This window comes from Lichenostomus cassidix, chromosome W (genome assembly GCF_008360975.1).
Source record: "Lichenostomus cassidix isolate B80296 chromosome W, HeHo_3.0, whole genome shotgun sequence".
Lineage (NCBI taxonomy): Eukaryota > Metazoa > Chordata > Aves > Passeriformes > Meliphagidae > Lichenostomus > Lichenostomus cassidix.
Window position 1 is genome coordinate 19312109 of NC_139510.1, and position 14152 is coordinate 19326260.

The following is a 14152-nucleotide window of genomic DNA, read 5'->3' on the forward strand; positions in this document are numbered from 1 at the left end:
AAATTTGGACCCCTCAGAAGCTGTTCTAGTAGGCCTAGGGAGGTGTCTGAGGGGTGGGGTGTGGCACAAAGATGGCTCCTGCATGTCCTGAGTGCAAGTTCTGGAAGTTTTTACATCAAGTCCAGCAGACCCAATCTCTGATGGCTCTGAAGGTGATGGACATGCTACCGGCCAAGTGTGGGCCAATTAGAGGTGCTGGTTACGCCTCTGTGAAAACATATTTAAGAAAAATTCAAAACAAAGCAGGCGCGCACTTCTTTCACTTCTTTGTAGTTGGAGGAGGAGGAGGTGGAGGTGAAAATATGCAGAGGGAGAACAGCATGGAGATTGCCAAGGTCAGTGAAGAAGGTGGGGGAGGAGGTGCTCCAGTGCTGGAGCTGAAAACCCTCTGCTAGCCACAGTGAAGGGCATGGGGGGGCAGGAGGTCCCCCTGCAGCCCATGGAGTCCACAGGAGTGCAGAAATTCTGCCCACAGCCCACGCCAGAAGGGCAGGTGGATGCCTGGAAAAGACTGTGAACCAGTGGGAGTCTCATTTAAGAGTTAAAACTGCAAAGGCCTTGCAAGGGAGAGAAAGGCCTTGCTCCTGGGATGGAAGCAGCCTGGCCTCAGCTTGAGAGAGTCTGCACAGCACCCTATGGACAAAAAGACTCATGTTGCAGCAGAATTTCGGGCGGGATGTTGCTCGTGAGATTGGACCCACGCCAAAGAAGTTCTCAGAGGACTGTCTCTCGTGGGAAGGACCCCTGGCTAAGTAGAGAACCTCTTTTCCTGATTGGACTGACCAGAGGACCCCTCAACCTGCCCCTGCCTGTGTTGCTGGTTTGGAAAGAGGGAAGGTGGGGGGTGAGTGCAGAGACTGCTTCTTAAGAGGGTGGGGGTGAGAGCAGAAAACTGTCTGGAGAGAGAGAGAGAGAAACAAGTAGAGATAAAGAGTATTTGTAGTAGAAGAATTGTAGTGATGAATAAAATTGAGAATCTGCTCTGTGGACTGAAAAGAGACCCCACACCCTGCCCCCCCCCCCACCTGGCTTGTGGATTGTAAAGGAGGAAAGGGGGTGAATACTATAGGTTCGTAAGAGGGAGGGGGGAGTGAACAAAATAATGTATGAAAAGTTTATTTTTGCCTTGTATTTATCCTCCAATTCTGTTAGGTAATTAAATCACCTTTTGCAACTTTAAGCTTGAAGCCTGTTTGCCCTTTTTCGTGCGTCCTCCTGGCAAGGTCCTGTCTCAAACCCATGACAAAGAGGGACAGCACAGCAAAATGTCACGAACTTATGAGGAAGTTAACTGAATTTGTTTGCGTAAAGAGTGAGCATTTTGGTGAAAAAAGTCATGAGACAATTTAGCCTGTGCAAAAGTGTTTGGTACAATACCTGACATAACAGTGATATCTGCATAATTATTACCTTCCGCAATAGGGCCAGGTGGACCTGTGTGAGAGCAAATGTGTAGCACATAAAAATCATGCTGTCAATTGTTAATCAAAACCCACAATGTCTGCAGCTCTGTAAATAAAAGCAGATTATTGACATATCGTAAATAGGAAGACTCCAAGTGAAAAATCACATTAGCAGCATATGCAGAATCGGTTGCAATATTAAGTAGTTCCCGTGAAAACAATTGAAAAGTATATCGGATAGCGGCTAACTCTAAAATCTGCACTGAGGCATCTTGCAATGTCAGCATCCTTTTATGCCATTAGGAAGAGTCACATGTACGCCAAACAACTGCAGCCTTACAGGTTCTGCTGGATGCATCTGTAAAAACAGTCACTCCATCAGCGGGCATCATGCTGCAGCTGCGTTTCGCATATAAGGGGAGGCTACCCACCTCCGTCCACAGGTGATGAGAAGGGTAGTGGATAGACAATTGTCCTGAAAACCCTGTAAGTGCAATTTGAAAGTTAGTATCCTCTGACAACAGCCATGACAAATTTTCTTTACTCACAAGTACATAGATAACATGTGAGTCTTGGCCAGTGAGGGTTTGCAGCCACTCCCTGCCTTTCACAATTAGCTATGCAAACATCTCATTGAGGGTCCACACAGTTTTCGTTGCAGTGTGGGGTAAAAACAACCATTCTAATACATGCAAAGGATCTTTATCATTAATAATCCACTGAAATAAAACAGAAAAAGGTTGAAATTTACTAATGACTATGGCAAGAAAAACAGGTTTATCAGGATCCCATCTCTAACCCTGGCGCTGCTCCAGTGCCTGAGCACAATGCACAAGGGCGTTCTTAGCCTCCATGGTCAACTGTCAATAACAATTCAGATGGGGATTTCCTTTGAGTAACTCAAACAAGGGGTGGAAAAGTTCTGTAGATAGACCTAAAATAGGATGTAACCAGTTCAAGGAACCTAATAATTTCTGCAAGTCATTTAAAGTCAAGATGTCTTTAACACAAACTTTAGAGGCTGAGGGCAAATGGTCTGCTGAGTAATTTTCCACCTTAAGTAATGCCATGGGAGCTGACACTGCACCTTTTCAGGTGCCACGATCAGTCCTGCTGGAATAACAGTCACCTGTATGGAACACAAAACAGAATGGTCTTTAGCCGCAAGCAAAATATCATACTTATAGTGGTATATGGTTGCAGTAGGAAACTGGTGGCGCACAGGTTGCAGAGCATGATCAACCACTCTGGCATATGGTCAGGCTATTGCACATGCCTTGTGGCAGCACTGTCCAATGAAACCTTTTCATTGGCTCTGCATGGTTCAAAGTGGGCACTGAAAAGGCAAAACAGGGTGCATTGTCAGGGTGCAAGGGAACGGTAAAAAAACAGTCTTTTAGATCTGTGAAAACCAGAGGCCAATCAAGAGGAATCATCAAAGGAGAGGGAAGTCCAGGTTGTAAAGGACCCATCGGCTAAATGACCGTGTTTACTGCTCGCAGGTTGTGCAGTAATCGCCATTTACCAGTTTTCTTTGGTACACAGAATACAGGGGCATTCCAAGGGCTAGAAGATGGCTGAATATGTCCTAAGGACAATTGCTCTTCTACGAGCTGTTGTAGATTTTGTAGCTGTCCTTCCATAGGGACCAGTGATCAACCCAGACAGGGTCATTTGTCCTTCATGTAAGTTTGCATATGTCCAATATCTGTGTTCAGAGTGGCTGATCAATGGCCCCTATGAAAAAGATCTTTATGTGAATCTGATTCTATTTGTATGGTGATTCCAAATTGTCCCAAAACATCCTGTCCCCATAATGTAAATGGTATGGCAGCTATAAACAGAGCCATTTGGGCACTCTGCCCATCAGGGCTGAGAACAAGCCGAAGGTGAGCACTTTGCCTAGGACACTGAATCCCTCCCACTCCAATCAAAGTCGAGGTGGGGTTAATCGTAGGCCAGTCACTGGGCCATTCACTGCTTTTGGTAATGGAGACTTCAGCTCCAGTATCGACAAACCCTTCGAATTTTTTACCACCTATAGTGCTGTCGGGGTTTGACCCTGGCTAAATGCCAGGCACCTCTGCTCTCTCCTGCCGCAGATGTGCAGGAGAGGGAAGGGAAAAAAACTGGTAAACACACATCGGACTCATGAGTTGAGACAGGACACTGGTGGACGGATGCACAGAAAAAAAGCATACAGGCTGAAAACTTAAATTTGTAAAGTGATTTATTAAATAACAGAGTCAGAGGATAAATGAAAAGTAAAAATAAGCTCTTCTGACACTGTTCCTTTACTTACCCCCCTCCCTCTTAAGACACCATTTCTCTGCTCACCCCCCTCTCTCCTTCTAACCAACAGTTCAGGTAGGGGCAGGGTATGGGGTTTTCTCTTAGTCCATAAATCTATTCATCACCACAATTCTTCTGCTACAATGTTTCTCTGCTCACCCCTCTCCCTCTTAAGACACTGTTTCTCTGCTCACCCCCCTCCCTCTTTCCAACCAACAGCATGGGCAGGGGGCAGGGTAAGGGGTTTTTTCTCTGGTCAGTCCATCAGGGAGAGGGGTTCTCAACTTAGCAATGGGGTCCCTCCCACGAAAGACAGTCCTCTGTGAACTTCTTTAGTGTGGGTCCAATCTCACGAGCAACAGCCCGCCTGAATTCTGCTGCAGTGCAAGTCCTTCCTCCATAGGATGCAGACTTCCGAGCCGAGGCCAGGCTGCTTCCATCCCAGGAGCAAGGCCTTTCTCTCCCTTGCAAGGCCTTTGCAGCTTTAACTCTCTGTATGAGACTCCCACTGGATCACAGCTTCCTCCAGGCATTCACCTGCTCCTCTGGCGTGGGCACCTCCCCACGGGCTGTGGGTGGATCTCTGCACCTCTGTGGACTCCATGGGCTGCAGGGGGACCTCCTGCTCCCCCCACAGTCTTCACCACAGCTGGCAGAGGATTTTCAGCTCTGGCACCTGGAGCACCTCCTCCCCCACCTTCTCCACTGACCTTGGTGTCTCCATGTTGTTCTTCCTTCACATATTTTCACCTCCTCCTCCTCCTCTAGCTAAAAAAAGAAGTGTGTGCACTACTTCATTTTGATTTCTTCTTAAATATGTTTTCACAAAGGCATAACTAACATCTCTAATTGGCCCAAACTTGGCCAGTAGCATGTCCATCACCTTCAGAGCCATCAGAGATTGGCTCTACTGGACTTGGTGAAAAACTTCCAGCACCTTCACACAGGACACACAGGAGCAATCCTTGTGCCTCTCCCCACCCCTCAGACACTTCTTCAGGCCTACCACAACAGCTTTTGAAGGGTTTAAATTTCTCTTAGATGTTAAAGATACTTTGCTGATTTTCTGGGCTAAGCAAAACCACCACACCTTTTTTTTTTTTATTTTTCCTGTCAAATGTGTAATTTTGCTGATAAGTAAATCAGGTGGCTTTGGTTCACTCGCAACCCAGAATTCATTTTCCCCAGTGAGATTAATTTTTAACAGACAGTTGTGTTTCTCCTGCATTTAGAATGTTTGTTAATAGCAGGAAATTCCAGAGGAATACTTTGATCACATTTCTTCTCTGACTACCTTTAGGTTTTTTGGAGATTTCAGTTTTAATTATGGAATTCAATTTAAGTTCTGGAATTTCTCTCTTCTTAACAGATAGGGTTTCCGTGCTTTTGTTGGAATTCAATTTAACATTTGAATCACTAATTTCATCAGTTTTCCTGAATTTCATTACTCTCATCCTCAGGTGGTATTATCAACTCTGGAATTTCTTTAACATATTTTTATTTGTCAGTGAATTTCGTGCCTCATATAATTTATCATGGATTTTTTCCCACTCAAACCAGTTTCCTACCGGCAGAGGGTAAACCCTGTGCCTCCGTAAGGAGTTTGCCAAGTCTTTAGTCTGATTATTTGAATCTTATGCCATCATCCTGCCGACTACACCAATTTGTTATGAATGGAGACAGGAGCTTAGATGAATCTCTGCCTTTTGCCCAGGCCTATAGCAACAGGCAGCAACTCTTATTGGGACGGCCAGCACCCCAAGACCCAGTCTCATTCGCAAGTTCTTTAATAATGGCCGATTAGGTCTAATATGACATAAATTATCATTTATTAGACACAGAAAATAACAGACATAAGACTTTAAACAAAACTACATACTACACAGGAATAAAATAAAAGCAAAACTACGAGTAGCTAAAAATGCAGCACGTGAAAAGGTACCTATTATTACAGCTAGCAAGGAATAATATAACTTAGGAACCAATGTATCTTACCCAGCCAATTTGGTGGTGAAGTATACCTTGGAATCCTTTCACTCAATCCCCAGGGAAATAACCAGCAGAGCCTGTGTCCAGACTCTGTGGAGAAGCTCCTTGCACATTTCCAGAGTGTGTGTATGAAACTTACGCCTCTGATATTTCGTGTGTCTTTCATAGTGTATAAGTGTATCTTTCGGTCACGTATTTATCCTTTTCATCTCTTTCCACATCTGCTCTCCATACCAAGATATGGATTCTGGGTTGGAGGCTCCAGACTCTCAGGCACCAAGAAATAACCCCTTGATGGGCTTTTGACCCAACCTGAGTTTATCTTTATGGCCCAGCTATGTGGTAGAGGGAGAGGGGGGACATCCTGCCACAGCATCATCATCCTGCGGAGGGTATAAATCTGCTTCCTGCCCAGGGTCTATGAGTCCAGGGTCAAGAGGATTGCATTGGGTCAAGATCGCCATCAAAGTCAAACATGCCCCTAGGGGATGGCTTGACCTTGGGGCTTGTCGGTATGTCGGGACCCGCTGCCAGAGGGGCTGACAGCTCAGGAGAGTCAGTTTCTAAAACTGTCTGAGGATGTACCTCTGTGTGGGTTTCTTTAAGAGTTGCCATAATAATTCCCCACGTAGCGAGGTGCTTAGAAGCATCAGCATTGCCACTCCTGGCAATATCAAAAAGGTTCTGGCCTACTACCTGCCAGGCGTCCAATTGAAAAGTCCCATTGGGAGAAATCTTTTACATGAGTGGACATCCAGTCCAGCAAGGCAATTAGCTTAGCATCTGAAATGTCTCTATTCTGTCAATGCAAGAGCTGTTACAATTTTTCCAGGCTCCATTTCTGTTCAAGGGACATTTTTGCTCCCATGATTCCCCACTGCTCACCTTAAGGTGACGGGCACACTGTATGAGTCCCTCAGTCGAATTTCCTGATGGATCCAACCCTTTGGTTCAGCGGGGTTCACTACCAGATGCAGTTTACGTCTTTCACTGCCATCTGAGGTCCTATGTATTTGGGCACCATTTGTAGTGATGATGAAGAAGGCACAGACATTCTTGCTGCTTTGAAGAGAATCACTTTATTGAGGCCACACACAGACATATACTGTACTACTAAGCAAAAGCTTTTATACCATGCTGAAAATACTCTATGCAAGGCTTTATACTGTGCTAAAATTATCCTGGCTAAAATGACACTTCTTAACATTTTTGTTAACTTAAACATACATTGGCTGCATGCCACCTGATGTGATGTTGGACATGTCTCCCCAGCCAATCAGCATCCCAATCATGAGGTATTCATGGGAAGTTTACATAACTTGTTGCTTGCCTGCATGTCAGCTGTACTTTTCCCAAAGTGCTTTTTTCAGTGAGCAGAAGTGAGCTGAAGTGAGCTAAAGTGAGCAAGAAACCCTTTACCTATTCTATAAGATTTTTACTTATTTCCCACAAACCATAAAGCCTCATAACTCTGGATGGGCCTCCAGAGTCTCCAATGCAGTAACCAAAATTAATAGTTGGTGGGGAATCAATGGTTGCCCTTGAATTACAGCATTCTGCCCTGAACCTCCCACTGTTCTACTGGGTAAAAAGAAAGATAAAAAATCTTTAAACCTACTCCATTATCCAAGCCAACCTGTATTAACGAACCTATCCTCTGTGGGACAGGCGCCATTCATTTTAAAAACCCCAGTCAACTTTTATGCATGGGTAGCTACTGATGCTCATGAAAAAGACCATCAAATCAACACTCAATGGATTTTTCCTTCCTTTTGATAATTCAGTTTGTAGTGGACCGAATTTTCTCTTTTCTTTTTATAGGAACTGCTAACAGACAAGATCAAGCTGTGTGGGACTAACAAAACTTTTAACTGCCTCCATAATTGCTTGTATTATCAATTTATTACTTTTGTGATTTGTTTGTGTTTTCACCACAAGTGACATGTTGGGAGACCAAATATTAGTCAAATTATTTTATGTATTGTTAAGTTTTATTTTTCCCAAGTTTGTTTTGTCTTTTTACTAAAAAATAATGGTGTGGGAAAAGCTTTTACTTCTCTCTTATGGATGTATAATTTTTGTCAACCAAATTTAGCCTGGGAGTTGGTACAAGAATTGATGCATATTTGGAATCATACAAATATGTGTTAACCTTCCCAGTTCTGCCTTGGAAGTGAAGCACGGAATTGACTCCACAACTCAGATAGTTATGAAGTAGGTATGTGTTTATTCCAGCTGGGGTGCATGGGGGGTAGCCCCTCCAAAGACATGCACACCCTCAGTGGCACTTCACTAAGTTTATATTAGGTTACAGATTACATATGCATAAAGTTAGACAAAGCCCCTATACATATTCATTACCTATCCCCGCTTCGTATTATAATGAGTTCAAAGTTCATTTAAATATGCTTGCGCAAGCGCAGTGTCTTCAAATTAATTGTGGGGAAGGGTCCCGATGATTAATTATGACAGATTCCCTCCTCTTCATCACGATGAACTGTTCACCCTGTTCCCTTGCGCATGCTCCCTTGGTCCTTGGTCCTAGTCCAAGCCTGAGAACCGACTCGTACCAGTCCTGGGGTCCAAGGGCGGGATGCTCGGTTACACTTGGTGGTTTCTCTCAATTACTTGGCTCTCCTCTCTTCATCCTCCCCGGTACCAAGTAGGCACATATTCATTAAGAAAATAATAAATGAATCGCAGCTGGCATATCTTAGTAAATCATTATCCAATCTCTGGCTCTCTAAATCAGTTTAAAAAATATTATTATTACTATTATCCAGCTTCTAGCTCTTTTACATTAGTAATTTCTATTTTACCCTAAATCAGAAGGCTTTAGATTTATTATGATTTGGCTAAATTTCTAAGAGATAGTTATGAGTGAACTAAATAATCTTAATAAAACAAAAAAAAATGTTACATGGGAAATGGGTGAGTCCTCCTTCCTAGACCAGAGGGAAGCACAGCCGTGGACCACTAAGGAGACATGGAGACAATACAAGAAAGCCCTTTACCAGCTTCCACACAACCCTTCCTGGAACCACTTATGGAACTAAACATGCTATCAACATTATACATTGCATTACAAAATGCTACTTCTATTCCCTGTACAATGGTGTTGTTGCCTTTTTGAGCCCTAAAATTCAGAGCCAAACAAGGTAACAAGGTTAGGTGATAAAATGCAGTTACCATTTAATGAAGGTACCTCCAGGTGCACAACATGCTGGAATACATGCCAAAAATGTGCCAAAGATGCACACGTGACACAGGTAAAGTACAGTTTTATAAGTTTAGCAAATTAGCATAATTGACAAGGATCCCCAATTACAAATACAGGTGATAAGGTAACTCTCCCTCTTAGTTTGACCCTCTTTTGAAGCCCCCCTTCTGCTACTAGCTCTACTTTATGTGAAAGTGTCTTTGGAAGGTGGCTCGACCTTGGTTCTCAAAGAAGCAAGATTAGGATAGGGTCTTAGGAATGTATTTTGTCTTTCTGTCTAACAGAGTGGGAAAAATAGTAGCTATGAATCTATATAGTTATACAATATTAGGCTGCAGAGCTACAAATATATATGATGACTATATAAAAGCAAAAATCAGTTTGGCATCAGTGTTATGATCCTCTCTAATTACAGAGGAGCAAAGTGAGCTCTCTGTGGATTATGGATAGAATCCTGAGGCTCAAAATATTCCCTGAAACAAGATTAAAACCAAACAAGGTTAAATGTTGATACCAAAAAATTGATATATTTTATTTAACAGTAAAAGAGGCAAAGAGAAAGAAAGAGAAAGAAAGAACAACAAATAGAAAAAGGAGGAATGCAGGAAGAGAAATTGAGTAGAAACATATCGCTCCTCTGTGGGTCCCAACAACATCTCATTGATCCCCTCCATCTGGTCTTCTTGATGGTGAGGGTCCCCCACCGAAAAGCATAGAATCCAGTCAATTATTACACGTTTGGGCCAGGTGGGAAGGCCCAGGTACCTCCCCTGAGGGGGGGAAAGTTTGACACTGCCTCATGCAAGACTCTGGGTCAGTTGCATCACATGCAGTGTTCTGGTGCGGGATCTGGGGAACCCTTCAGGGGGGCCTTTGATGGGCCATTATACCCCCTCAGCTGCCTCTCACGTGAATGTCCCATAAATGTGGCTTTCCCAGGGTGAGGGGCCCCGCAGCTGAGCTAGTGTGTGCAGCAGAGGATGGGCGTTCACTGCCTCTGACCAGAGGCTATGCCACACACCCAAAACCTCTTGTCTTGGTTTGAAAGACAAGTGTCTGTTAAGGAAGGTGGGAACCTCCCTTAGAATAGAGAATATGACCCCCGCCTTTCTTCCGAATTATTATAACTTTGAAATCAAGGGCTTTCAGGCAAAGATATGGAAAAAGGTATAACAGTTCTTTACTAGCATCTATGACAAGGCAAACAAGCAACAACAACAGTAGCAACAACAAACAAAAACCAGAAAACCCGGTGGCAGCTTTCTCTCGGCTGCCAGGCACTTTCCCCTTTGGTGAAGTTACAGTCACAGCCAGCAGGGGCGCTGTTGGGCTCCCAGCCGGGCAGGGCAGGTGCGATGACTGCCGCACAGCTGCAGGGGGCGCTGTGGCGCAAGGTCAGCTCCCTGCCTCATGTAGATAATGGCGGACGGGCTGGACAGCAAGATAGGGTGCAGGGAGTTCAAAAGCAGCAAACTGGAACAGCAGGGCTGGCCGGGGTAGCAAGCGAAAGGTGGTACAAACTCCGCAGTTGTGGCAGAATCCGCACTGCGTTCCGGCAGGCAGGGGCATGAGGCAGTGACAGCCGGGCCCCTCTGCAGCAGCTGTGAACGCAGCCAGGGAGATGCATGCTCCAGGAAGGGGAAGAGGGTCAGAATCCCGTGCTTTTTTCCCAAACGAAAGCTCACACAGCAAGGAAGATAAGGTAGTGCAGAGCCGGACTTTCCACAGTCGCAGCAAAAGGAAGACAGCAGCTTCACTACTCCCTCTCCGAATGTCCAGCAGGCAAGTGAAGTTACCCGCGACCGGGTGCTCCCCTCCCCTCACCACACCCCGGCCACATCTTTTGTCTCTTAAGTATCTGGTCGTTGATTTCCTAGCAACAAAATAGTGGAAATCCCCCAAACTCCCACACCTCTCCTCCCCCCTGGGTTGGGGGGAAGTCTCTGCAAACCTGGCAGCAGATAAGCCTGGGGCTATGGCCTCCACCCCGAAGCTGCTGAGCTTGATCCTTCTGTGGAAGTATTCTCCCCCAGACCAGACCTGAGAATAGTGTCACTTTTATCTCAAATCGACTTACAGTCCAGGGCCTCAGCCCAGGGGGCCCATTCAGGGCAGGGTGGTCTTCGGCACAGCTCTGTTGGTGCAGCCTCGCTATACATCCCTAATGGACAAAAATCCTTCATAAAAATGTTTAAGCCATAAACTATAAAATTTCAGTCTCTGACAGATCGTAACATGGTGGGATCCTCCCTTTGAGAGCTGATTTTTTGAACGTGATGCAGAGATGCTGCAAGGGAGAGGGAGGCACTTAAAGGGATGTGTCAAGTCCCCTACAATGGCTTCAGCTATGGCAGCATGGGGACTTGCACCACCACCACCTCTGCTGCAAGGAGACCCAGTGTTGGGCAAGTCACGTGCAGGCTGGACACAGCAGCTCAGAGGCCTGTGTGAATGGTGTCTTCACAGCATGCACAATTGGTTAAATCTGGCCTAAAAACAGAATTTACTGAGCTGAGTGTTATTCAGCTGCATATGATTTCCAGTCATATAGCAGCCTGTCAGAGCTGCTGTGAATGCACACTAAGGTTTCAGTCGAGAACTATTTAGCTGGCGTGTAGTGGTGAGAAAGGAGTAGTCAAATAGAAAACCCAAATCTATTTGCACTTCAACCATCCTTGTTTCTTTGAGCTTTTAGCCCTTCCACCAGCACAGCGCCCGTCAGTTCTGGCCTTGTGGATTCCCTTAATCTTATCAAGATAAAAGGGGGCAAAAGGAATCCTTTTGCCATTGAGCACAAGAAATCGCTAGTAATATTAATGACTTATGAGAAGTAATTTGTGTAACCACTCCTATCCTGGGGAATGTAATGAATATTCATTAATTTTACCTATAACACTGTGCCTTTGGAGGTACTGAGGTGTGTGTTTGGTGGAAACAATTCCCCCACACCTGGTGCATCGAATAAAGCAAATACCCACTTCTCTGACTTGGTCTCTGAAGTGTCTCTGAGCTCGATTGGGGCGAATCAAACTGACACCCCAGATGGGACCCTGACTCTGCTCGGCTGCCGGATCCAGGGGTAAGCAGACATCCCAGTTGCGACCCTGAATTTTCAGGGGGAGCTCAGCTGTCCTTTGGCTCACGGCAGGGGTAGAATAAGGACCATCTGTACCAAATTAAGGTATTTGCTACTTTTAAAATAAATGCCTGCAGGTCCGGGGTGCTAGGCCTCGAGGGTGGGTTGAGACTGGGTCTCCCGAAATTAGTCCCAGGCAAGGGGTTGGACCCCGCTGTCAAGTGTGAAAAACGAGTTTCACTTTCCTGTTGAAATTTAAAAGTTTAATAAAGGACAATAGGGGACAACAAACAATAAAGCAAAGAAACAGCGCTGGGTGCTTGGCCCTAAGCCAAGAAGCACACCTGCCATTGAGGAAGTCGTCTTAAATACTCTTTGTATTGCGTCAGCCTCATGCCTATTCATAAGCATTCATGCATATTCAAACTTTTCTCAAAACTATTTTGCATGTTCCAATAACTGTTTTGCATGGCTCCTCCTTGGTCCCGCCTTTTTAGAGCATGCGCTTTTTCGGCTGTGGTTTCTTCCAGTCTTGCTTATCGTCTCCCAGTTTGGGCTTGGGTCTGTAGTCCTTGCATCTGGTTATAGGCTGATAGTCAGGTATCAGTGGCAGGTCTTCTTTTTGGGTGTTATCCAGTCACGCAGGTAGTGTGGTTAGTAAAGGAAAGTCTTTTAAACTACTTTTATTAGTTATTTTACTACTATATCGAAATCTAGTTCATAACAGAAATTAAAACATTGGTTATATACCTCTATCTTTATGACAAGACTACTTCTGTAAAAAGAATAAAACCATACACACAATGAATATCTACAAAAAGCCAACACTATATTATTATGTATTTATCACACAAGAAAAGGTACTTTTAAAGAGTTGGACCCCGCTATAGTGAAAGGTACCTTTAAGTGGGTTGGACTCCACTGTACTACACCACCATACTGTGATTTTTGTTCCGTCTGTCATTATTTTGTTACTGTGTCAGTGGGAATGAGAAAAGTGAAGCGACTGGCCAAGAATGAATGAGTATAAATCAAATATAAACTGTTGGTTTGGAGTATCTAGAGGGGGGCAGATTGTATTATTGAAGGGAAAGATTTTAGCTGCTGAATTGAAAACACTCAGAACCCAACACCTTTCTAATATTGCTCCATTTGATTTTGCCTTTAAAATCCTGTGTTTTCTGTGTGGAAACAGTTGTGAAACTTAAACTTAGTGCACGTGTATTTGTGATAGATAAGGATTGATTCTCTAAATCGCAACAGGAAAACAGGGCCCCCACGGGCCAAAGACCTCCTGCTGGCATAAGCAGAACTTAAGCATCCTGTTTACACAAGGCTTATACAAAACTTGCAAGGTTTAGGAAGAAGGGCAGGCTGCGAACGTGACTACAACCTTTCGGAAGGCAGCAGAAGACCCTCTGTCAACAGCAACAGACTACGCAGACACAGCCTTATCTCCAGCAAATGACACGTAACCCGGAAAAAGGGACTGCATAAAACCTCGGCACACACAAACCTCTGCGCGGTGTGTCTTAGGCAGAGCGAAGGAGCATGCCTAGCCCGCCCAGCGCTGCTTTGACCTGTATCCGCTTGCTTGAATAAATTACAGATTACTGAATTGGAATTGTCTCTGATTGACTTATTGAGACCCAATTTATAACAACATGGTGCCGTGACTCGGATAGGGTCCCTTGCTGGAGACCCCTCACTGGGAGGCACCCTGTTGTTTCAACGGCCCTGCGGGGGTACTTGTCGCTGTTGAGCAGCTAGCAGAGTAATGAAGGCACCAGTTCTCAGTGGCAAGAAGGAATGACCTTTATTGTTTTGATTTCATCACATATATAGAGTTCTCAAAAGTCACCTAGATTGGTCAGTCAGAAGCCTTCCCCCAGGCCTGATTGGCCAGGCCTGCACTGTCCAAGTTCTGGGACACTGTTCCAACAACATCCAAACTTTATCTTTATTTATAAAACACAAGAAAATTTCTCATGGGAAAAACCTGTGCTAGCCACAGGTACTTCTCCGACACCCTAACCGACGAACCTAAATTCGGATACTGGTCAAAGGAAAACCCCATAATCTTTGTGCACGAAGCTCCGGACGAAGACGCAGGAAGCGTGAGTATGTGTTCAGATTAAGAGAACACAGGGTATCCGTTCGGTTGGGGTGGTT

General features: G+C 44.8%; 1 long non-coding RNA gene across 2 annotated transcripts in view; it reads left to right on the top strand.

Annotated features, from left to right (window-relative positions):
- The window catches only part of LOC146425636 (uncharacterized), a 34716-nt gene extending 26864 nt beyond the window's left edge, over positions 1-7852 (top strand). For both annotated transcript variants that reach the window (XR_014846537.1, XR_014846538.1), the window contains exon 5: positions 7506-7852. This is a non-coding gene — a long non-coding RNA (uncharacterized LOC146425636). The remainder of the gene's footprint in view (positions 1-7505) is intronic.
- The last annotated feature ends 6300 nt before the right edge of the window (positions 7853-14152 follow it).